This window comes from Echiichthys vipera, assembly GCF_963691815.1.
Source record: "Echiichthys vipera genome assembly, chromosome: 4".
NCBI classification, from domain to species: Eukaryota; Metazoa; Chordata; class Actinopteri; order Perciformes; family Trachinidae; genus Echiichthys; species Echiichthys vipera.
In genome coordinates, this window is record NC_139829.1 from 685221 (window position 1) to 711643 (window position 26423).

Genomic DNA, 26423 nt, shown 5'->3' on the forward strand with positions numbered 1-26423 from the left:
AGGCTTCTGGCCTTCTCACCTCACCTTCTCTGCAGGGGTCCAAGCCCCCACCTCTCTTCTTTGTCTCTTACACACACACACACACACACACACACACACACACACCACACACACACACAAACACACACGTTCGCTGTTAGCTTTAGTTAGTTTATTGTGTTTTGTTTGTTGCATTTATTAATTTGTTAATAAATGTTTGTGTTTACCATATGTCTGTTTATTTAATATTACACAAAGATGAATGAGCCAGCCTCTACTAAGAAAATAACTTTTAAATCCTTCAACTAATTAAACTATTACATTTATCGGTGTTCAACCCTTAATAAGTAGTTAATTATATTTAATGAGACTTTAATATTAGTTGTCACTCCGTCTATGACGGTGGTGCCCCGAGGAACTCTGGTTTGACTAGAGTCCGCAAAGCAATTTCAGTCAAAAACAACTGGACTGGTTGTTTGTCTAGGAAGACGTTTCACCTCTCATCCAAGAGGCTTCATCAGTTCATGTACGCATCTGACCAGGCTGGGACTGGTCCAACTAACTGGTGTGGAAATCCAGGTATTTAACCTCTCACAAGGCCGATGATGTCACTGACACCCTTTGTGCTCCAAGTGCCCACGCCCGTCGTTAGAGTGACAGTCGTTGGTGGGCAGTTGGTTTCGACTTCGTTAGTGCTCTATTGAGTCTGAACGACAGTCGTTGGGGTCACCCGGGCCATGTGTGAACAGTTGTCCTTTGAGGTTAGATTGTTGAATCTCCTGGGAAGGGATGAAAGGGCGGCATTGTAAATTGGAGATAAGTGGTGTCTCAGACCCCCTCCTCTGTTTAGCGATGGTTTCTCCACTTTTACATAGATGGCTTCTTTTACTCCTCTTTCAAACCATCTGTCCTCTCTGTCCAAAAAAAGTGGAGAAACCATCGCTAAACAGGAGGGGGTCTGAGACACCACTTATCTCCAATATACAATGCCGCCCTTTCATCCCTTCCCAGGAGATTCAACAATCTAACCTCAGAGGACAACTGTTCACACATGGCCCGGGTGACCCCAACGACTGCCGTTCAGACTCAATAGAGCACTAACGAAGTCGAAACCAACTGCCCACCAACGACTGTCACTCTAACGACGGGTGTGGGCACTTGGAGCACAAAGGGTGTCAGTGACATCATCGGCCTTGTGAGAGGTTAAATACCTGGATCTCCACACCAGTTAGTTGGACCAGTCCCAGCCTGGTCAGATGCGTACATGAACTGATGAAGCCTCTTGGATGAGAGGTGAAACGTCTTCCTAGACAAACAACCAGTCCAGTTGTTTTTGACTGAAATTGCTTTGCGGATAACGATGACCTGGACGAATGAGAACATTCACAGGCTTTGACTAGAGTAATTATTATTATTATCTTTGATAATTATTGGTGATAACTAATATTTACTTGATTAACGATAAGCCTATTGAGAATACTCAATCTCATAATCTGAACGTGAGTCAAGGCCCTGCATTTGATTGGTTCTCCGTGTGAAGTTTTTATAAATTAAAGTTATTCATTTTTAGTAATTTTTCTTTATTCATTTTCTTTATCAAATATTTCATTTGATAGTCACACTATTGATCCAATTAACCCAAAGTACCTACAGTGCCATTGATCCAACTGGTGATCAGGAGGAGTTGGATATGGAGGACAGCATGGCTATATTCTATGTGTCAAACTTGACATGCCAGTTGGCCCAGCTAGAAGTGCACCTTGTGGTGCAAGCATGAAATGCACACAGGATTCCTGGTTTGTGTTAGGGTTTGTCTCTCAAGCAAAGATGTGATATATGCATGTCTGCTTGCATGCATTTATGAGGAAAAGTAAAATCTAGAGTCTGCTCACAATTTCCAAATAACAATCACCAACCATTTGCAAATGAGTAAAGTCATGTGTTCACGTCTCTGCTCTAAAGCTATCCTTTTTCATTAATGAGAATCAAATCGAAAAACATTCACTGGTCAATAACCGCCCGCTGTCCTCCACGGAGTTCTTGTCCAGCACCTAGACTCCTCAGGCAATTTCGCCAGGATCCTCTTTGTCCACTGCAGCTCGGCTCTACTGTGATGTGAAAATAAATTTCCCCTTGAGGACAATAATTTCTAAAGTATCATGCAAGCAGTTACCTGTGAGAAAATAACCAGGGTTTTCCTTCTTTCTTTGTAAGTGTTTCTTATTCTATGATGTAAATCCTGGGTTTCTGTATGTTGATTAACACAACAGTCGAGCTGTGGATAAGTGCTGGAGAAGGTTCTATGATGTAAATCCTTGGTTTCTGTATGTTGATTAACACAACAGTCGAGCTGTGAATGAGTGCTGTGGGGATTGGAGTCACATGGGGGTTGCAAATGGTGATATTTGGTGGTCGTAAAACATTGGTAACATCTACTGGGGTCATGAACACTATGTAGTGTGTTTTGTTGTTTTTGTTACTTTGATGTCCTTGTGTTTGTAAGGTGCTGTGATGTGACTGTATATATGCTGAAGCTACTTGGAGAGAGCCAGAGAACATTTCGGACCCGGTTGGGGAGCGTCTCTCCTGTATGCATACAGCTTAGTAAAGACATGATTTGAGAAACACTGAGGACTCCAGAGAATTTATTTCACATAACCCCCACAGACTTTAAAAAGATGCCGCCAAACAGTTCGTGGTGGTCTGATTCGTGTGGAGTGCTTACAATCTTGGGGTTAGACAATCAGATTGGGTTAGATGCAAATATTCAAAAACAGTCAGGTGATGAGCAATCGAGCTGTGGCTCAGATTATTTCAAATAATGTGAGTGCAAGCGGACCGGGGGGGCAATCATCCTAAAGCACGCCACAGATCATCTGGGTCAAATGAGAGTGCAACCTTACATGCTGCTTGGGTTGCGTCAACTATGTCACACTGCATAAAATAGCATCAATTGTACTCAGCCAAAAGTATGTATTTAAAATGAGAGGATATCTGCTGCCAAAGATGGGGCAAAAGGGACTGCTTGGGGGGGTGAGAGGGGGGATGGGGGAAAGAGGGGTGGGTGCAAAAGGGTGGACTGCCCTGTGCAAATGGAGACCAGGCAGGTGATGGTGCAGGAGGTGGTTTGCCCTGTGCAAATGGAGGCCAGAGAGGTGATGGTGCAGGAGGTGGTTTGCCCTGTGCAAATGGAGGCCAGGGAGGTGATGGGGCCGGAGGTGGGTTGCCCTGTGCAAATGGAGGCCAGGGAGGTGATGGGGCCGGAGGTGGGTTGCCCTGTGCAAATGGAGGCCAGGGAGGGGATGGGGCCGGAGGTGGGTTGCCCTGTGCAAATGGAGGCCAGGGAGGTGATGGGGCCGGAGGTGGGTTGCCCTGTGCAAATGGGGGCCAGGTAGGTGATGGGGCCGGAGGTTGGTTACCCTGCTGGTATTCAGAAGAACCCGGAGGAAACTGGTGTTCTATATCAGTTCTGACATTTCGGTGCTGACGTATAACTGCTTCGCCCTCCCGATTCCCCGGCTCCTGGAACTCTAGGACTTCATGTCTATGTTGAACAGGTGAAGATGGAAGATCCCTAAACTTTACCAGGGGATCTTTTGTTGCAGAGATGGTTTGGGGAAGCAGGGTTCCTTGCAGCAATGAGTCCCGGTTTGCCCTCTGCTGTCTTTCGTGCAACCTAAAAATATAATAATGTAAAATTAATTCAACATGTATCTTATCAAGTGCAGCTAGGTGAGTGTAAGTGATAGTTAATGTTGGAAGCCAAACATGTATCTCACCAAGCAGACACTGTGGTGTTGTTAGTCTGTTCTTGTATCTCCCAGCTTTCCTCAAGCAGTTGTTTAATGTGACTGTTGCAGAGCACAATGGACTGCTGTATTGGCAAGGTTCTACCCCTGGCATCTTGTGGCCGATTTCTGGCAAGAATACACTGCTTCAAGAGCCTGAGGCAATCACATTCTGACCCTCTGTTCAGATCCGGTCTCTGTGCAGCCTGGCCATGGGTCATAAATAATCTGTAAAGGAAAAGAGGACTTAATCAGTATTAAACAACATACATTTCCCACACTGATACTTTGTTAAACTCTAACATAGGTACTTTGTTACAGTATCACTCTTTTAGTATTTATTGTGTATCCGTAGCCAAAGAGTCTTATTAAGACATATAAAACATGACTCTGCTTCTGTGAAATACCACTAACTTTAACATTTGATAACGATTAATATTATAGATGTGTAGTACATATTGTGTATATCTTCTACAGTGTTCACCTTTCAGCTGCTTGTTGACCAGGGGCAGAGCCACTTCTTTTCCGGAAGCCCTCCATGACCCTGTCAAGGTAGTCTTCTTTGGCTTCAGACTGTACTTTGACGGCATCTTGTCCATTGGGCAAAGGAAAGAATACAGCCGCAAAAAGTCAGCAGCCTCTCTTGTTGAGAGTGCTGTTATTGTGCAGTTGATGTTGAGCAGGTACTCAGCTAAGATTTCCACCTTCTCCCATCCTGGAACACCTCTTGTGTCCCATCGCTCATCCTGAAAAGAATTAGAACAGATACATTTTTATTGGTCATGTCAATTTTAAGGGGGTGTGGTGGTTAACACTGTCTCCTCACAGCGAGAAGGTCCCTGGTTCAAATCCCGGCTGGGGCCTTTCTGTGTGGAGTTTGCATGTTCTCCCCGTGTCTGCGTGGGTTTTCTCCAGGTTCTCCAGTTCCCTCCCACAATGCTAAAGACATGCATGTGTTAGGTTAATTGAGGACTCTGAAATTGCCCGTAGGTGTGAATGGTTGTCTGTCTCTGTTCGTCTCTATGTGCCCTGCGATAGACTGCCGTCCTGTCCAGGGTGTACCCCGCCTCACGCCCGATGTCAGCTGGAATCGGCTCCAGCGCCCCGCGACCCCGACAGGGACAAGCGGTTGAAGATGAATGATATCAATTTTAAGCCCACAGAGGCAAATTTTAATATTGTGGCAAAAATAGTTTACAGTTTAGTGGTCTTACGTCTGCAGGGCTGCTCTGTGTAGGGGAGGCTGAGGGTGGTCTTTCAGCAGAACTGCTCTGTGTAGGGGAGACTGACGTTGGTCTTTCTGCAGAGCTGCTCTGTGTATTAGGCACTGATGGCAGCCATCAGGTATTGGCTGAAGGGTCAGGACTTTGGCACACACCTCGGTCAAAACTGGGCTCCTGGAAATGAGGAGAAAACAGCAAAAAGGATCATTTTATTATTTAGTCTTTTTTTTTCACCAACATGTATTTCAGGCTGGATTGAGTTTCATTCTCAGAGACCTGATCAGACAGAACAAATAGACTGATAGGATATTGAAATAAGCACACAAAAAAGCCTTCAACCTCACCTCTGTGTAGAGGCAAATTGAAATCAAAACAACTCAGTCACAGCTTGTAAAAACATTATTTTGATCGGAAGGATAAAATTACCCAAATCAAATTTACACAGCAGTTTGTCACAGAACTTATCTTGAGAGCTCAAATAATTGGACACTAATTTCAATAACTTTGCTGTATATTTTTTAATGACAGATGATCATAAACTGGATGATCACCTGAGGTGTGTCAGCTTTGTGACTTATTGCGAGGAAAAGCAACTCATCCCCCTGATCTTCTACCTGCAGGTCAGGCAAGACGACCCCCAGTTTTTTAATGCTGTTGAATACTGAGCAGGTCACCTCTGTCTGATTGTGACAGCAAGTATTCAACAGCAATCGGCTCACCTGTTTGAGGGAAGGGGGGGACGACATTTTGAATTCACAAGAATAGAAATATCTGCTCTAATGGTATGAGTGAAATGTGAACATTTGACTAAATTTGCAGTCGCAAGGAGAAGTGTTTTTCCTAAATAGTCTTACCAGTCAGTCTCCCAGGGGGAACAAACTCTGGTATTAGAGCACAGCCAAGGACTCTGTTGCGAAGGGCATTCAGGTTGGACATGACACGGACATCATACATCCTCATCTGGGATGCCCCTCTCATATCCAAAGCTTTATGCGTGTGATTGACATTCCAGCGTGTACATCTGGGTGTGCAGTGCATTACTTCTCCATCCTTTGAGATTTTAGAAAAGGAGGTTGCATTTATTAAATGATGATACACACTTGGGCAAGTTTCTCTTTAAAAACTTGAGGTCAAGAGAAGAAAATTCTGTTATTTTATCACAACAGACATGTGAAAAACATGAATAATGCCCAACATATTTAATTTCCCCTTACCTGGGATAAAAGTACACTGGTGACGATGAAAGCTCTCCACAGATGACGAACCTCTGCCACATCAGGACATCCAGAACCTTGTCCCCCTTTTGCAACCCTTTGCCCAGTCGGGTGTGCAGTTCAACGCCAGGTGGGTCCTGGATGCATGGCAGGTGTTTCTGTTGAACTGCCCACACTCGATCCATGCTGTCCGGATTAATGAGACGTAGGCCTGTGGTGTCGGTCAGTTCCCACATGGACTGAAGCAACCCTTCGATTAATCCACATGTTTCCTCAACCCCACGAGTCCTACGCCTGCAGTGACGGGCCAGCTCACTGGAGGAGATTTCCGCCAGAGCTTGCCTATCTGAAGGAGTCACACCAGCATACTTCTTCTTTAGCTCTGATTTTTTTTGCCTCCTTTAGCTGCTTGATGTCATCTTGGTCCCATTCAAAAATGCAGCTTGACATCTTTGAGCAGAATGTGCTAAATAAAGGATGGTGCTCTGTTGTAAGGCCAGTGGTGATCTGCGCATGAAATGGAAAATATTCAGCCTCACACGTGTCTTCCACGAACAAAACCACTTAAGTACTTGGGGTAAACCTGCACAAATGAAAAAGCCATGATAAGATTAAAATTTACTGGGAACACACAGACAAAAGAGAAGTGGTGGACCCTCAAGGCCTTCTCTGCTGGCCTAAACATAATCAGGAATATATTTTTTTGATATATATATTCTTTCCACAAATATGTATTAAATTGTTCCCCGTAGTCTATACTCTTCATTTCATAGCTTTCCTAAGTTGGTTGCTCTGCTTCCAGCCCCAGGTCGAGGTCTGGGGGGGGGCTGGCGTTTATGTTAGAGTTTTTAGCCAATCATTATTCAGCTATCATGTGTTGCCAGGGTCCCAAATCTGCCCTTGCGCCTGCAGACTCGCAGGAGCAAGAGTGCAGGCGCATGGTAGCTTAAAGTCAATGATAACGGACCTGTGGCATTAACCAATCAGCGCCAAGTTGGGTTAACTCTGCGCCTGCTAGCAGGCCTACAGCGTCATCGCGTGCACGTCTTTTGATTGGATACGCGCTAGAGAGAGGCAGAGCTATGCAGAGCTATGCAAAGCAGACCTGAGCGGACAGTGTGATAAACGGGAAATAAGGACATTTCTAATTTGTGTAGACAAGTTGTTTTACTTTACTCAACCCACAATGGCTGATGGGGGCGAAGATCACGATTTGATCGCAGATTTAATTACGCCATTCTCTAGAAAAACTTTTCAAGATTAGCAAGGCACTGTAAAGAGAGGCCGTCCGACCCGACGCTAGCAAGCCTGACTCAGCATTATTCAAACACACTTGATCTGAGTGAGTACAAAGCACTTTATGTTTTATTAGATTTGTATGCATTTTCCCCATTTTATTAAGTCATGTTAAATATGTATTAACAACCTAAATTGGCAAATATTCTGTTAATTGTTTATTTTTCAATGAGCAGTGTCAGTGTGTGCGTGTCTATGACACTGCGGGTTTGTGTGTGATGATGCGCTGTTTGGAGAACAGACTTGTTAAAGCTCATGGCTGTAGTGTTGGTGGACTTAATACAACTTTGTATTATACCTTAAAAGCCTTTTATTTATTTCTAAAATGATGCCTTTGTGTGATATATAATGGTGCGTGAGCCCGTGGTGGATTACATGGAGCAAATGAACGTGACGGTATAGCTTATCATTGAGTTATTTTTGTATTTGAGTTGGGGACTTTTGCAGCTTTCTTTATTTAGTTAAGTTAATATTATTGTTAAAATATATATTAACGAGTGTTTCTGTGACGCTGCTTCTGCTGCGACTTGATTGATTGGTTGATTGAATTGATTTGACAGTGCGCTCTGCGCTGTTTTGTGAACAAACTTTTTAAAGCTCATACTGTTGGTGGAGTGAATACACTCAGTAGAGTAATATAACTCTGTTGTACTTGACTATATGTTAAGGTGATGCAACGCCCAGTTGTACTGCGTTTTGGTCTAAATGCATAATGTGTAGAGCCATGGCATCATAATTATGGTTTTAAGAGGTGGATTAAGTCTGGTAGGGTCGCTGCAGGCGCAGGTCTGAAATGCACGGCCCGCCACTGCAAAAGAGTGAACCGAACTTCGATAGACTCAGACAGGGGAGAGAACAAGACACAGGTAAAACACATTAGAAGAAGAAGAACTTTATTAATCCCGCAATGGGGAAATTCGATTTTTTCACTCTATTATTATTCATGTTACACACACACATGCACAAACAGGACCTATATACATTCAATTAATGGAGAGATGTTAGAGTGAGAGGGCTGCCAGTGGACCGGCACCCCGAGCAGTTGGGGGTTCCGTGCCTTCCTCAACAGCAACTCGGCAGTGCCCAGGAGATGAACTGGCACCTCCGGTTCCCAGCCGAGTCACCTATGGACTGAGCTACTGCCGCCCTGGCAGGGCCAATAATCAAACAAGAGGGTCTGTCATGAACGGTACAGAAATAACACAGAAAAAAACAACTGGACCCAATGCAGACACGGAGACGGAATAAAAGTACAAACAAAAGTTTAATAATAATAACAAAGAACACGTAAAACACTACAGGCAAACAGGCAATACTAATAACAAGACGGTTGAGGGAAAAACAGGAACGAGGAGACGACGGAGAATCAGGGAGACGGATGAGGAAACAGGAACATGGGAAATTACGGAGAAACAGAAAAACAAACAATGATTAAATATACTTGACGACGGGAAGCGTAAAAAAACAACGAGAAAAGGAATGCCAATCCGGGGGGGAATAGTTAACCAATGAAGGAATACAACGGTCCGGCGCTGCATGCCTGTCAGCTCAGGGTATAGGTAGTTATCCAGGTGATTAGCGTAACAGGCTGCAGGGGGGGAAACGCCTACCGGACCTAGACGACAGAAACAGAGGGAGACACACATGCAGGGAAACACAGACACAGGGAGACAAACTCACACAAAAAGGGAGAGAGGAGGGTACTGACAGAACTGACTCTTGACAGGGATACTTGACAGGACATGGGAAAACATAAGACGAGATACTACCAAAATAAAACACCAAATGTTTTTATACACTGTGGGATGTAATTGTGCTGTGTTTTACTCTTAGTTGTAATGCTAATGTGGCGGCACGAGGAGATGATTTTGGTTTACAGTAAGGTGTTAGAACATCAAATAATTGTTGCCAGACAACGCCACCCTGGGAGTTTCACCCAGGGACTTTAAGTGAACTAACTTGAAATGGGAAGGCATTCAGGTCCGTAACAAAATGAGGCAGAGACGGTAGTTCACTGATACAAAAATATTATTCTTTTATTATTGGTCTGTTATTTAAAAAAAAAAGGTTTAAACGAAATCATTCACTATGGGGAAATTAAATTAAACCAATCAGGGCTGAGACCTACTAGTGAAAGATTGGGTCAACAAAACGGGGATACCAGGAACACCACACGTGCAGCAAAATAAGGATAAAGTGAATACTCAACCAGTGTAGACACAACACAAAAAAGGGAAGGGCACCACCACCAGACACCAATCCACCACCGTAGGCTCAGCACCTGAAAGGGGGGGGGGGGACACCAGAGAAACAGTTTAGGGACAAAGAAAACAATATAATAACTAATAAGAAAAGAAATGAATAAACTTGAATTTACAATACATACACACAATAATTAGGCACAATAGCAAATCAAATTGCTTACCCAAAATATACAAAATCACAACCCTCAAAAAGAAATAATGACTAACCAAATCTATGGGTTGCAAAAGAAAAGAAAATTATAATGAACATACAGCAAACAACTACTAAACAAACACACAAGATAACAGAAACCACCATAAACATTCCCACACTGTTCTCTCATGCACACACACCCACACACACACACACATTAAGACGTGGCAGAATAAATGAAGCGACAGCGTTGCTGAACCACAGGTACGCCCAGGCAGCGACGGGCAGCACCGAAGACACCCAGCCAGCCCAACAGTCAAAGCCTAACAGAGCAGGCGGGGGCCGAGACGGCCGAGGCGGCAATGGGAGCTCAAGCACAGCAGCAAAAGGTGGTACAGCAAGCGATCGATCTGCAGCAATAAGCGGTGCCTAAACGCCAAGGAGGTTCGGCGAGACACGGTAACTCCAGCAAGGCAAAGCAGCTCCAGCGAGGCAAGCAGCTCCAGCCAGGCAAACAGCTCAAACCAGGCAAAGCAGCAGTGGTTTAGTGGTCAGATTAGCCGGCGCTAAGCCGCTACATAGACATCTTTAGCCTACAATAATAAACAAACATGAGAAACTTACAAGTGGCTGAAGGAGGTAGCTACTGTCACTCTACTACATACCGGTCAGGCAGTCGCGGCCAACACAGCGTGGGGAGAGTTCGGCGCTACACGAAAACAACCTGTAAACAAACACACAGGTTGCCACACGTGCAATGCCACAGGGGAAGACACGGGAGGCAGAAAGCTCACCTACCAGCAGCGAGCAGCGTACGGAGCGGTACGAAGCGGTGAGCAGCATGCAGCCAGCAGCAACACCCAAGCTAGCCTCTGCTAACAGAGGAGCGGAAGTGACGGACACCAGGAAATGACGTGGCCTGGCCCCAGGCAAGCAAGAGGAAGACAGGTACTCTCCACCCCATAGACATAAAGAGTAGACGCCTCATCGAACGTTGGGCCTATTGGCGCTGACGAGCGGTGGAGCCGCCATCTTGGCCCGGTTGCCCGCTCCACTCAGTGTAAGGACAGGACACGGTTCAGCGTATTTTAATATTCACAGTGGGATTAACAGTAATAGAATATTCTGATATATTATATATGTGATGTATGATAGGTGTTTTGCAAACACTATAAATATAAACACAACAAGAGAAATCATTTATAGAGTATTAATAGGCTATATTTCATACATGAATACATAAATCTCTCTCTCACTCACTCTCTCTCTTTCTCTCTCTCTCTCACACACACACACACACACAAACACACGCACGCACACACACACACACACACACACACTCAGAGAAAATTAAAATACATATAAATCAAGAGTATCAATACAATTAGGTCAGAGAGAGAGATGACATTTTGGACACATCTAAATACAAGTCAAACAGACACACTTTCATTTAAAGCACTAAAAAAAACAAGAGCCGAACCCTATATGTTTATAAATATTCAGAAATGATCCATGCTCTGCCAGTCGCATAGTCGTGGTAGTGGAGAGGAGAGGGAGGGTCCACATTTGAGCGAGTGTGTGTGGTATAAAAATATATATAGAATTTTGTTAAATCGATCATTTTCACACTGTTTTTTTCTTGCACAGTTACCAATGAGAGTGTAGCTCTAATTGGTAAAGACAGTGATGTTGTAGGAGTACTTTGTATAGTATCTAAAATGACTGTGTCCTTTGTTTTTAGGCAAGGTCTAATTATGTGAATGTCTTCTTTATTACATATTTTAATTATGTAGTAATTGTATTTAATGTGCAAACAAAAACACGGGGCATAGTTCAGTAATATCCATTTTTGAATTATACAAACCATTTAAGATTTTTCCTTAGTTAAATAAATGTATGATTTTTTCTTTTCAGACTGTTTCAACTTCTCTGGTACAACTGAACTAAAAAAGCCTGGACTCATCAGCTCTGGTTTACAAACATGTGACGTTCGTCCTGCTTTAAGTGGAGATGTGGAGAACCAAGTAAAAATGTATGGAACATTTAGTTCAGCTGTGAGAATATCGGGCACAGAGTGGAAATACATGTTCACGCTTGCCTCGTAAATCTCTAATTCATTCTTTATAATAAACCCCACATCATGTTGCTCCTGTTTGATGAAACAGTTTAACAGCAAAGGATATTGGTCAGATTCTGTCACTTCTCCTTTGATAGTCTAAACTTTAAAAAAAAAAGTGACATGACATGAAAAATTATCTCATAATTCATCTCAATGTCATGTTCAATATTTAAAAAGACAAAACTGAGAATATCTGAGGTGACCTGAGATTAACTGTCTCTGAAGTGTCTTCCTCTCATGAAACCACAGCACATCCTCCGCTGACCTAATGCTGGAAATGTGCAATCCATTTACACTAGACCACATGTATGACAACCCCTCTCCTCCCTGCTTCTCCTTTCATATCTACACAGGCTTGCACACACACATCTGGCCGGGGGGTAAATTAACTAACATTCCCACAGAGGCTAATCTCCACGCCTCTACTGTGACAAGATAATAATAATAAAATAAGGGACAGCAGCTCCTCTGGCAGCTAAATATGTATCTACCTGTCACAGCCTGAGGGACTCAGGGATTTATGTATAATTGTTTAAAATTGTACTGTACCGTACTGATTATGAATTGTAATATTGTAATATTAGATTAGAGCAGGAATACGCTGCACAGTGCTCTGGCATCTTGTTCCTTCTGCTGCTCAACTCATAGGCTCAACGAGTCACTCATAGAACTAATCTGGTAGGATGACCGGTCCAAGATGGCGGCCGCATTTCTCGCGGCCCAACGTTCGATGCGGCATCTACTCTTTATATGTCTATGCTCCACCCCCTTTTATGCAGCCTTCACCCACCGCAATTGGCTGGGGCCGCCTCCTGCGTGATGTCACAGGCCAAATGACTTTTTTTTTACCTTTTTGGTTGAGTCCAGCTTCAGAATCCTTCCATATGTTGACGTTATAACACCTTTCATCTCATCCAGATGACCTAAGATGTCTCAAATAATGAGACAAAAAGTCATAATGAGATTAAAAAAGTCATAATGAGATCAAAAGTTGAAATGAGATTAAAAAAAAGTTGAAATTATATAAAAAGTCAAATTATATAAAAAGTCATAATTCATAATTATGAGAAAAAAGTTGAAATAATATAAAAAGTCATAATTATGGGTAAAAGTCATAATAATGAGATAAAAACTTATAATAATGATATATAAAGTCATAGTAACTAGATAAAAAGTTGAAATAATATAAAAAGTCATAATAATGAGATAGAAAGTCGACAATATGAGATAAAAAGTCATAATTATGAGATAAAAAGTTTAAATAATATAAAAAGTCGGAATAATGAGATAAAAAATCAAAATAATGAGATAAAAAAGTTGGACTAATATAAAAAGTCGAAATAATGACACAAAACGTCATAATAATGAGACAAAAAGTCATGATAACGAGATAACTATGAGATTAAAAGTTGAAACAATATAAAAAGGTGCAATAATGAGATAAAAAGTAAAAAATAATGAGATAAAAAGTAATAATAATGAGATAAAAAGTCATAATGAGATAAAAAGTTGAAATGAGATTAAAAAAAGTTGAAATAATATAAAAAGTCATAATTATGAGAAAAAGTCATAATAATGAGATAAGTCATAATAATGAGATTAAAGGTTGAAATGAGAGAAAAAGTAAAAGTAATGAGAGAAAAAGTCCAAAATAATAAGAGAAAAAGTTGAAATAATGAGACAAAAAGTCATAATGAGATAAAAAAGTCATAATGAAATCAAAAGTTGAAATGAGATTAAAAAAAAGTTGAAATTATACAAAAAGTCAAATTATATAAAAAGTCATAATTCATAATTATGAGAAAAAAGTTGAAATAATATAAAAAGTCATAATTATGGGTAAAAGTCATAATAATGAGATAAAAACTTATAATAATGAGATATAAAGTCATAGTAACTAGATAAAAAGCTGAAATAATATAAAAAGTCATAATAATGAGATAGAAAGTCGACAATATGAGATAAAAAGTCATAATTATGAGATAAAAAGTTTAAATAATATAAAAAGTCGGAATAATGAGATAAAAAGTCAAAATAATGAGATAAAAAAGTTGGACTAAAATAAAAAGTCGAAATAATGACACAAAACGTCATAATAATGAGACAAAAAGTCATGATAACGAGATAACTATGAGATAAAAAGTTGAAATAATATAAAAAGGTGCAATAATGAGATAAAAAGTAAAAAATGAGATAAAAAGTAATAATAATGAGATAAAAAGTCATAATGAGATAAAAAGTTGAAATGAGATTAAAAAAAGTTGAAATAATATAAAAAGTCGAAATAATGAGACAAAAAGTCGAAAAAATATAATATAAAAAATCTAAATAATGAGATAAAATGTTGAAACAATTTAAATAGAAATAATGACACAAAAATTAATGATTAACAGAAAAAAGTTGAAATAATATAAAAAGTCATAATTATGAGTAAAAGTCATAATAATGAGATAAAAACTCATAATAATGAGATATAAAGTCATAATAACGAGATAAAAAGTTAAAATAATATTAAAAGTCATAATCATGAGATAAAAGTTGAAATATTATCAAAAGTGATAATAATGAGATGAATATTCAAAAATAGGAGATAAGAAGTTGAATTAATATAAAAAGTCAAAAATATGAGATAGAAATTTTAAAATAATATAAAAAGCTGAAATAATATAAAAAGTCACAATTATGAGATAAATGTTGAAATAATATAAAAAGTCAAAATAATATAAAAAGTCAAAAATAAATGAGATTAAAAGTTGAAATAATATAAAAAGTCAAAATAATGAGACAAAAAGTCATACATATGAGAAAAAGTAAACAATATGAGATACAAATTCATAATAATGAGATAAAAGGTTGAAATAATATAAAAAGTCGAAATAATGACACAAAAAGTCAGAATTATGAGACAAAAAGTTGAAATAATATAAAAAGTCATAATTATGAGAAAAAGTCATAATAATAAGATAAAAAGTCATAATAATGAGTTAAAAAGTCAAAGTAACAAGATAAAATTCGAAATAATGTAAAAAGTCGAAATAATATAATAATAAAAAATAATGATATAAAATGTCATAATAATGAGATAAAAAGCCATAATTATGAGATCAAAAGTCATAATAGTAAGATTAAAAGTTGAAATAATATAAAAAGTCGAAATTGCGAAATAAATATTCAAAAATATGACATAAAAAGTTATAAATATGAGATCAAAAGTTGAAACAATATAAAAAATCAAAATATTGATATAAAAAGTAGAAAAAATATAAAAAGTCGAAATAATGACACTAAAAGTCATATAATGAGTTAAATAGTCAAATATATGAGATACAAAGTCATAATAATGAGAAAAGTCAAAAATATTAGAAAAAAAGTTAACGAGATAAAAATTAAAAGTATGAGATAAAAAGTTGAAATAATATAAAACAGTCAAAATAATATCAAAAGTCCAATCAATGACACGAAAAGTCATTATAATGAGATCCACTTTAAACAAAACCGGACCCATCTCACTTACCATTGACAGCTCAATCATTTCTCCCTCCCCCCTTGCACGCAACCTTGGTGTTATCCTGGACCCCACGCTCTCCTTTGATCACCACGTCCGCTCCATCGTCAAGACCTCCTACTTCCACCTCCGCCGCATCGCCAAAATCAGACACTGCCTCTCCCCCCCTGCCGCTGAATCCCTCATCCACGCCTTCATCTCCTCACGTCTCGACTACTGCAATTCCCTCCTCACTGGCATCACCTCCCATTCCCTCCATAGACTCCAAATGGTCCAGAACTCTGCTGCCCGCCTCCTCACTCACACCCGCTCCCGTGAACACATCACCCCCATTCTCTACACCCTCCACTGGCTCCCGATCAAACAACGCATCGACTTCAAAATACTCCTCCTCACCTTCAAAGCTCTCCACCATCTGGCACCACCCTACCTCTCTGACCTCCTTACCCCCCACCGCCCCTCCCGAGCCCTCCGATCCTCCTCCTCCCTAACTCTGACCATGCCACCTTCCAAACTCAAAACCTTCGGACACAGAGCTTTCTCTAGAACTGCACCCCGACTATGGAACTCTCTCCCCCAGCCCATCCGCGACTCTCCATCACTCACAACATTTAAATCCCGTCTAAAAACCTTCCTTTTCTCACAAGCCTACAACCTCCCCTACCCATAACTTCATTCACTCCCGGCCTCTCCCCCCCGATCCCCCCCCCCCCCACCCTCCTTCCGCTCTCCTCACCCATTTCAGCCCCTCCCCTTGACCCCCCCCCCCCCTCCCCCACTGCTCTTCAATCCATCCCCCCACCTCTATTGTTGTACCTGTTTCTGGCTATTTGTCTGTACCACCATTACCCCACGCCCCCCTCGCCTTGCTTCCCTGTCATCCTTGTCATCCTTGTCTCCTGTTGTTTATCGTCTGTATATATTATATGTCCCACTCTGTAAGCGTCTTTGGGTCTCTGAAAAGCGCTATATAAATAAAATGAATTATTATTATTATTATTATTAAATGTCAAAATAAAAAGATAAAAAGTCCAACTTCCAAAATTCCAACTTTTTGTATTATTTTAACTTTTATCTCATAATTATGAGATAAAAGTTAAAATAATACAAAAAGTTGGAATAATATCAAAAGTCGAAATAATGAGACAAAAAGTCATAATAATGAGATGAAGTCATGATTATAAGATAATGTGTCGAAAAATTTGATTAAAAGTTATTTGAGATAAAATGGAAAAATAATAAGATAAAAAGTCATAATTAGAAGCTAAAATGTCGAAAAATAAGATAAAAAGTCAAATTAACAAGATAAAAAGTCATAATAATGAGATAAAAAGTTATAATTATGAGATACAAAGTAAAAATAATGAGATAAAAACTCTTGATTATGAGATTAAATGTCGAAATATTAAGATAAAAAGTCATAATAATGAGATAAGGTCATAATAATTAGTTAAAAAGTCCTAATTATGAGATAAAAGGTCATAGTAACAAGACAAAAAGTCAAAATAATGAGAGAAAAGTTCATAATCATGAGATAAAAATTTGAAATAATGTAAAAAGTCCTAATTATGAGAAAAAGTCATAATGAGATAAAAAGTCATCGTAACAAGATAAAAGTTGGAATAATATAAAAAGTCGAAATAATATAAAGTCATAATAATGAGATAAAAAGTCATAGTTAGAGATAAAAAGTTGAAATAATATAAACAGTCAAAATAATAGAAAAGTCAAAATAATGAGACAAAATGTAATAATAATGACCTAAATCGTCAAAAATATAAAAAAAAAGAGATAAAAAGTTGAAATAATATGAAAATTCCAAATATTATAAAAAGTCAAAAATAATGAGATAAATAGTTGAAACAATACAACTTTTTATGTTATTTTGACTATCTTATCATTTTGACTTTTACCACATTATGATGACTTTTTATCTCATCATTTCAACATTTTATCTTCCCATTTACACTTTCTATCTCCTGGGGGCATCCTTATTGATGCCCGAACCACCTCAACTGGCTCCTTTTAACGCAAAGGAGCAGCGGCTCTACTCCGAGTTCCTCACGGATGGCTGAACTTCTCACCCTATCTCTAAGGGAGACTCCAGCCACCCTCCTGAGAAACCCCATTTCGGCCGCTTGTACCCACGACCTCGTTCTTTCGGTCATGACCCAGCTTTCATGACCACAGGTGAGGGTAGGAACGAAGATTGACCGGTAAATCGAGAGCTTTGCCTTCCAGCTCAGCTCTCTTTTCGTCACAACGGTGCGGTAGAGTGACTGCAACACCGCCCCCACTGCTCTGATTCTCCGGCCAAACTCACGCTCCATCCTCCCCTCACTCGTGAACATGATTCCGAGGTACTTGAACTCCTTCACTTGGGGTAAGGACTCATTCCCTACCCGGAGTAAGCAATCCACCGATTTTCCTGCTGAGAGCCGCGGCCTCAGATTTAGAGGTGCTAATCCTCATCCCAGCCGTTTCACACTCAGCTGCGAATCGATCCAGTGAGTGTTGAAGGTCACTGACCGACGATGCCATCAGGACCACATTGTCTGCAAAAAGCAGAGACGAGATCCTCAGCCCACCGAACTGCAACCCCTCCCCACCATGACTACGCCTCGATATCCTGTCCTTGAAAATCATGAACAGGATTGGTGACAAGGCGCACCCCTGGCGGAGGCCAACCCCCACCGGGAACGAATCCGACTTACTCCAGAGGATCCGGACACAGCTCTCGCTTTGGGTGTACAGAGATTGGATGGCCCACAGAAGTGACCCCCTCACCCCATACTCCCGCAGCACCTCCCACAGTATCTCCCGAGGGACCCGGTCATATGCCTTCTCCAGATCCACAAAACACATGTAGACTGGATGGGCATACTCCCAAGCCCCCTCAAGGATCCTTGTGAAAGTGAAGAGCTGGTCCGTTGTTCCACATCCAGGACGGAATCCACATTGTTCCTCTTCAATCTGAGGTTCGACTATAGGACGAACCCTCCTTTCCAGCACCTTGGAGTAGACTTTGCCAGGGAGGCTGAGTAGTGTGATACCCCTGTAATTGGCACACACCCTCTGGTCCCCCTTTTTAAACAGAGGAACCACCACCCCAGTCTGCCACTCCCTTGGCACTGTCCCAGACTTCCATGCAATGTTGAAGAGACGTGTCAACCAAGACAGCCCCTCCAAACCCAAAGCTTTCAGCATTTCTGGAGGAATCTCATCAATCCCTGGGGCTTTGCCACTGTGGAGTTGTTTGACTACCTCAATGACTTCCGCCAGGGATATTGACAATGTTTCCCCATTAGCCTCCAGCTCTGCCTCTACAAAAGAGGGCGTGTTAGTCGGATTAAGGAGTTCCTCAAAGTGCTCCTTCCACCGCCCGACTGCCTCATCAGCTGAGGTCACCAGCGTCCCGTCCTTACTGTAAACAGCTTGGACGGTTCCCCGTTTCCCCCTACTGAGATGTCGAATGGTTTTCCAGAAGCACCTTGGTGCCGCCCGAAAGTCCTTCTCCATGACTTCTCCGAACTCCTCCCACACCCGCTGCTTTGCCTTTGACACAGCAGAGGCTGGAGCCCTTCTGGCCTGTCGGGACCTTGCAACTGCCTTGCAACTGCCAGGTCTTCTCGGATAACATATCCCGGAAGGCCTCCTTCTTCAGTCGGTCAGCTTCCCTGACCACCGGTGTCCACCACGGTGTTCGAGGCACCTAAGACCTCGAGGCCACAGCTCACCGCTGCAGCTTCAGCAATGGAAGCTTTGAACATTGCCCACTCTGGTTCAATGCCCCCAACCTCCACAGGGATGCCAGAAAAGCTCTGCCGGAGGTGTGAGTTGAAGATCTCTCGGACAGGGGCCTCCTCCAGACGTTCCCAGTTCACCCGCACTACTCGTTTGGGCTTACCTGATCTGTCCAGAATCTTCCATCATCCTCTGACCCAACTCATCACTAGATGGTGATCAGTTGACAGCTCTGCCCCTCTCTTCACTCGAGTGTCCAAAACATACAGCCTCAGATCAGATGATACAATCACAAAATGGATCATCGGCCTTTGGCCTAGGGTGCTCTGGTACCACGTACACTTATGAGCATCCTTATGTTCGAACATGGTGTTAGTTATAGACAATCCGTGACTAGCACAGAAGTCTAATAACTCTCTCCCAATCAAGCCTCTCCATCATTGCCCGTGTGGGCATTGAAGTCTCCCAGCAGAACTATGGAGTCCCCTACTGGAGCCCCATGCAGGACTCCATTCAGGGTCTCCAAGAAGGCCGAATACTCTGAACTGCTGTAAGTATGCTGAAAGTATTCACAGCATTTCACTTTTTCCACATTTTATTACGTTACAGCCTTATTCCACATTGTATTAAATGAATCTCTGTCCTCAAAATTCTACACATAATGCCCCATTATGACCATGTGAAAAAAAATTTCTTGAGAGTTTTGAAAATTTGTTAAAATTAAAAAACAAAGAAATCATATTTACATAAGTAGTCACAGCCTTTGCTTAATACTTTGTAGAACCACCTTTGGCAGCCTCTACAGCCTCAAGTCTTTTTGAATATGTTGCCACAAGCTTGGCACACCTCTCTTTAGGCAGTTTTGCCCATTCTTCTTTGCAGTACCTCTCAAGCTCTATCAGGTTGGATGGGAGACGTCTGTGCACAGCCATTTTCAGATCTCTCCAGAGATGTTCAATCGGATTCAAGTCTGGGCTCTGGCTGGGCCACTCCAGGACATTCACAGAGTGGTCCTGAAGCCACTCCTTTGAGATCTTGGCTGTGTGCTTGGGGTCGTTGTCCTGCTGAAAAATGAACCATCGCCCTAGTCTGAGGTCAAGAGCACTCTGGAGCAGGTTTTCATCCAGGATGTCTCTGTACATTGCTGCATTCATCTTTCCCTCTATCCTTACTAGTCTGCCAGTTCCTGCTGCTGAAAAACATCCCCATAGCATGATGCTGCCACCACCATGCTTGACTGTAGGGATGGTTTTGGCCTCGTGATGAGCAGTGCCTGGTTTCCTCCAAACATGACTCCTGGCATTCACACCAAAGAGTTCAATCTTTGTCTCATCAGACCAGATAATTTTGTTTCTCATGGTCTGAGAGTCCTTCAGGTGCCTTTTGGCGAATTCCAGACGGGCTGCCTTGTGCCTTTTACTAAGGAGTGGCTTTCGCCTGGCCACTCTGCCATACAGGCCTGATTGGTGGATTGCTGCAGAGATGGTTGTCCTTCTGTAAGGTTCTCCTCTCTCCACGGAGGAACGCTGGAGCTCTGACAGAGTGACCATCGGGTTGTTGGTCACTTCCCTGACCAACGCCCTTCTCCCCCGATTGCTCGATTTTGGACGGCCGGCCAGCTCTAGGAAGACTCCAGGTGGTTCCAAACTTCTTCCATTTACGAATGATGGAGGCTACTGTGCTCATTGGGACATTCAAAGCAGCAGATATTTTTCTGTATCCTTCCCCAGATTTGTACCTCGAGACAATTTTGTCTCTGAGGTCTACAGACAATTCCTTTGACTTCATGCTTGGTGTTTGCGCTCTGACATGCAGTCAACTGTGGGACCTTATTTAGACAGGTGTGTGCCTTTCCAAATCATTTCCAATCAACTGGATTTACCACAGGTGGACTCCATTTAAGCTGTAGAAACATCTCAAGGATGATCAGTGGAAACAGGATGCACCTGAGCTCAATTTTGAGCTTCATGGTAAAGGCTGTGAATACTTACGTAAATGTGATTTCTTTGTTTTTTATTTTTAATACATTTTCAAAACTCTCAAGAAAACCTTTTTCACGTGGTCATAATGGGGCATTATGTGTAGAATTTTGAGGACAGAGATTAATTTAATACAGTTTGGAATAAGACTGTAACGTAATAAAATGTGGAAAAAGTGAAACGCTGTGAATACTTTCCGGATGCACTGTATGCACAAACAACAGTCATAGTATTTCCCCCTACCACCCGCAGGCATAACGAGGTGACCCTCTCGTCCACCGGGGTGAACTCCAACATTGCGGCGCTCAGCCGGGGGTTTGTGAGTATCCCCACACCCGCCCGGCGCCTCACACCCTAGGCAACTCCAGAGAAGAATAGGGTCCAACCCCTATCCACAGACCGAGACTGTGTGTGGAGGTAAGTCCCACCAGATCTAACTGGTAGCGCTCCACCTCCTGCACAAGTTCCGGCTCCTTCCCCAACAGAGAGGTGACATTCCACGTCCCCAGAGCCAGTTTCTGCTGCCCGTGTCTGGTCCGTCGAGGCCCCTCACCTTCACTGCCACACGTGCAGCAGCGCACCCGACCCAAGTGTTTTCCTCCTGCGAGTATATGCGTTAATATGACTTTTTATCTCAATATTATGACTTTTTATCACATTATTATCACTTTTTATCTCATTATTTAGACATTTTATCTTCTTATTTAGACTTTCTATCTTATTATTTTAATATTATCTCATTATTTTGACTTTTTATCTCATTATTATAACTATCTCATTATCATGACTATCTCTCTCGATATTTTGACTTTTTAACTCATTATTATGACTTTATTTCGTTATGACTTTTTATCTCATTATATCGACATTTTATCTAGTTATTTTGACTTTTATTTCATTATTTTCTTTTTCTTCAATATTATGACTTTTTATCACATTATTTTGACATTGTATCTCATTATTATGACTTTTTTATTATTTCCACTTTTAATCTTATCTATCTAATTATTTTGCATTTTTATATCATTATTTTGAATTTTCATCTAATTATTATGACTTTTTATCAAATTTTTATGACTTTTCATCTCATTATTTCGACTTTTTAATGTTATTTTGACTTTCTATCTTATTATTTTGACTTTTATCTTGTTATTTTGACTTTTTATCTCATTATTATGACTTTTTATCTCATTATGACTTTTTATCACATTATATGATTTTTTATCTCAGTATTTCGACTTTAGCTAATTTTTTTTACTATTAATGTCAACATTATGACTTTTTATCTCATTATTTCATCTTTTTTAACTCATTATCATGACTTTATATCTCATTATGACTTTTTATCACATTATATGACTTTTTATCTCAGTATTTTCGACTTAAGCTCATTTTTTTACTTTTAATGTCAATATTATGACTTTTATCACATTATATGACTTTTTATCTCAGTATTTCGACTTTAGCTAATTTTTTTACTATTAATATCAACATTATGACTTTTTATCGAATTATTTCATCTTTTTTAACTCATTATCATGACTATATATCTCATTATGACTTTTTATCACATTATATGACTTTTTATCTCAGTATTTCGACTTTAGCTCATTTTTTTACTTTTAATGTCAACATTATGACTTTTTATCTCATTATTTCATCTTTTTAATCTCATTATCATGACTTTATCTCATTATTATGACTTTTCATCTTATTATTTCGACTTTTTATGTTATTTTGACTTTCTATCTTATTATTTTGACTTTTATCTTGTTATTTTGACTTTTAATATCAACATTATGACTTTTTATCTCATTATTTAAACTTTTTTTTATCTTATTATCATGACTTTATCTCATTATTATGACTTTTCATGTTATTATTTTGACTTTTTATCTCATTATTTTGACATGTTATCTTCTTATTTAGACTTTCTATCTTATTATTTTAATATTATCTCATTATTTTGACTTTTTATCTCATTATTATGACAATCTCATTATTATGACTTTTTATCCTATTATTTTGACATTTTATCTTGTTATCTCGACTTTCGATCTTATCATTTTTTTACTTTATCTTATTATTTGGACGTTTATTTCATTATTTCAACATTTTATCTCATAATTAAACTTTTTATCTCATTATTTTAACTTTATCTACTTTTTTCTATATTTTATCTTATTATTATGACTTTAGCTCATTATTATGACTTTATTTAATTATGACTTTTTATCTCATGATATCGACATTTTATCTAGTTATTTTGACTTTTATTTCATTATTTTGAATTTTTTCTCAATATTATGACTTTTTATTACATTATTTTGACATTGTATCTCTTTATTATGACTATTTTATTATTTCAACTTTTTATCTTATTATTTTGATTTTCTATCTAATTATTTTTTATTTTTATATCATTATTTTGATTTTTTTATCTCTTTATTATGACTTTATCTCATTATTTTGACTTTATATCATATTATTTTGAATTTCTATCACATTATTTTGACTTTTTTAATCTAATAATTATGAATTTTTATATCAGAATATTTTGACTTTTTATCCCGTTATTATGACTTTTCATCTCCTAATTATGACTTTTTATCTCACTATGACTTTTTAGCTCATAATTCAACTTTTTATTATTTCAACTTTTTATCTCATAATTTTGATTTTTTTTTCAAATTATTAGGCATTTTTATATCATTATTATGACTTTTTAACCCGTTATTATAACTTTTTATCTAATTATTATGACTTTTCTCTCATTATTTCAACATTTTATCTCCATATGACTTTTTATCTCATTATTATCACTTTTTATCTCATTATTTCAATTTTTTATCTCCTTATTTTAACTACCTTATCTCACAAGCCTGGGAATTTTCTCATTTGTCCAGGTCATCATTATCCTCAAAGCAATTTCAGTCAAAAGCAACCGGACTTGGTTATTTGTCTAGGAAGACGTTTCACCTCTTATCCAAGAGGCTTCATCAGTTCATGTACGCATCTGACCAGGCTGGGAGTGGTCAAACTAGCTGGTGTGAGATCCAGGTGTTTAACCTCTCACAAGGCCGATGATGTCACTGAAACCCTTTGTGCTCCAAGTGCCAACGACCGTCATTAGAGTGGCAGTCGTTGGTGGGAAATTGGTTTTGACCTCGTTAGTGCTCTATTGAGTCTAAACAACCGTTGTTGGAGTCACAGGAGGCCTTTTGTGAACAGTTGTTCTTTGAGGTTAGATTGTTGGATCTCCTGGGAAGGGATGAAAGGGCAGCATTGTAAATTGGAGATAAGTGGTGTCTCAGACCTCCTCCTCCGTTTAGCGATGGTTTCTCTACTTTTACAGAGATGGCTTCTTTTATTCCTCTTTCAAACCATCTGTCCTCTCTGTCCAGGATTTGGACATTGTTGTCATCGAAGGAGTGGGCTTTCTCCTTGAGGTGTAAGTGGACAGTGGAGTCCAGGCCTGAGGAGATAGCTCTCCTGTGTTGGGCCATGTGTTTATGCATTGGTTGTTTTGTTTCTTCAATGTAGAGATCATTGCGTTCCTCGTTGCATTGGACAGCATAAACCAGATTGCTTTTGTGGGTGTGTGGTGTTCTGTCCTTGGGATGTACTAGTCTCTGTCTGAGTGTGTTACTGGGTTTGAAATACACAATTGTATATCACTATTTTGACTTTTTATCTCAGTATTTCGACTTTAGCTTATTTTTTTTACTTTAAATATGAAACATTATGACTTTTTATCTTATTATTTCAACTTTTTATCTAATTATCATGACTCTATCTCATTATTATGACTTTTCATCTTATTATTTCGACTTTTTATGTTATTTTGACTTTCCACCTCATTATTTTGACTTTTATCTTGTTATTTTGATCTTATTATTATGACTTTTTATCTCAGCATATGACTTTTTATCACATTATGAATTGTTGTCTCATTATTTAGACATTTTATCCTGTTATTTAGGCTTTATCTCGTTATAATTTTAATATTATCTCATTATTTTGACTTTTTATCTCATTATTATGACTTTTTATCCTATTATTTCGACATTTTATCTTATCTCGAATGTTATCATTTTGACTTAATCTCATTATTTTGACTTTTCTCAACATTTTATCTCATAATTAAACTTTTTATCTCCTTATTTTGACTTCATCTAATTATTTCTATATTTTATCTCATTATTTCGACTTTAGCTCATTATTATGACTTTCTATCTTATTATTATGACTTTTTATCTCATTATATTGACATTCTATCTAGTTATTTTGACTTTTATTTCATTATTTTGAGTTTTTTCCCATTATGACTTTTTATCACATTATTTTGACATTGTATCTTATTATTATGACTTTATCTCATTATTATGACTTTTTATCTCATTATTATGACTATTTCATTATTATGACTTTATCTCATTATTTTTGACTTTTAATTTAGTACTATGACTTTTTATCTCATTATTATGACTTTATATCAAATTATTTTGACTTTTTGTCATGAACGGTGCGGGAAAATAACACTGGGAAACTGGACCCAAATGCAGACACGGACACGGGGTAAAAAGTACAAACGTTAAATATAAACGATAAACAAACGTGAAATAACAACAGGGGATACAGATACACAGAGGACTAGACGGTCGGGGAAAACAGGAATGAGGAAACGACGGACGATCAAGGAACAGGACGAGGAAACAGGAACGCGGGAACCTACGGAGAAAACAAAGAGAACAACGATTAGATTAACAAACAACGAGAAGCGCAAAAAAACAATGAACGAGTAACGGGAGCCAATCCGACAAAGAGTTTACCAGGGGAAGGATAACAACGGTCCGGCGCTACATGCCTGTTAGCTCAGTGTCTTTATAGTCCTACAGGTGATCAGCGTAACAGGCTGTAGCTGAGAGGGACATGCCTACCAGACCTAGACAAACAAAACACAGAGGGGAGACACATGCAGGGAAAAACAGATAGAGGGAGACAAACTTAAACAAAAGGAAGAGAGGAGAGACTGACAGAACCAACATTTTTATCACATTATTTTGACATTGTATCTTTTTATTTTGACTTTCTATCTTATTATTATGACTTTATCTCATTATTATGACTGATAATCTCACTATGACTTTTTATTTTATTATTTTGACTTTTTTATTAT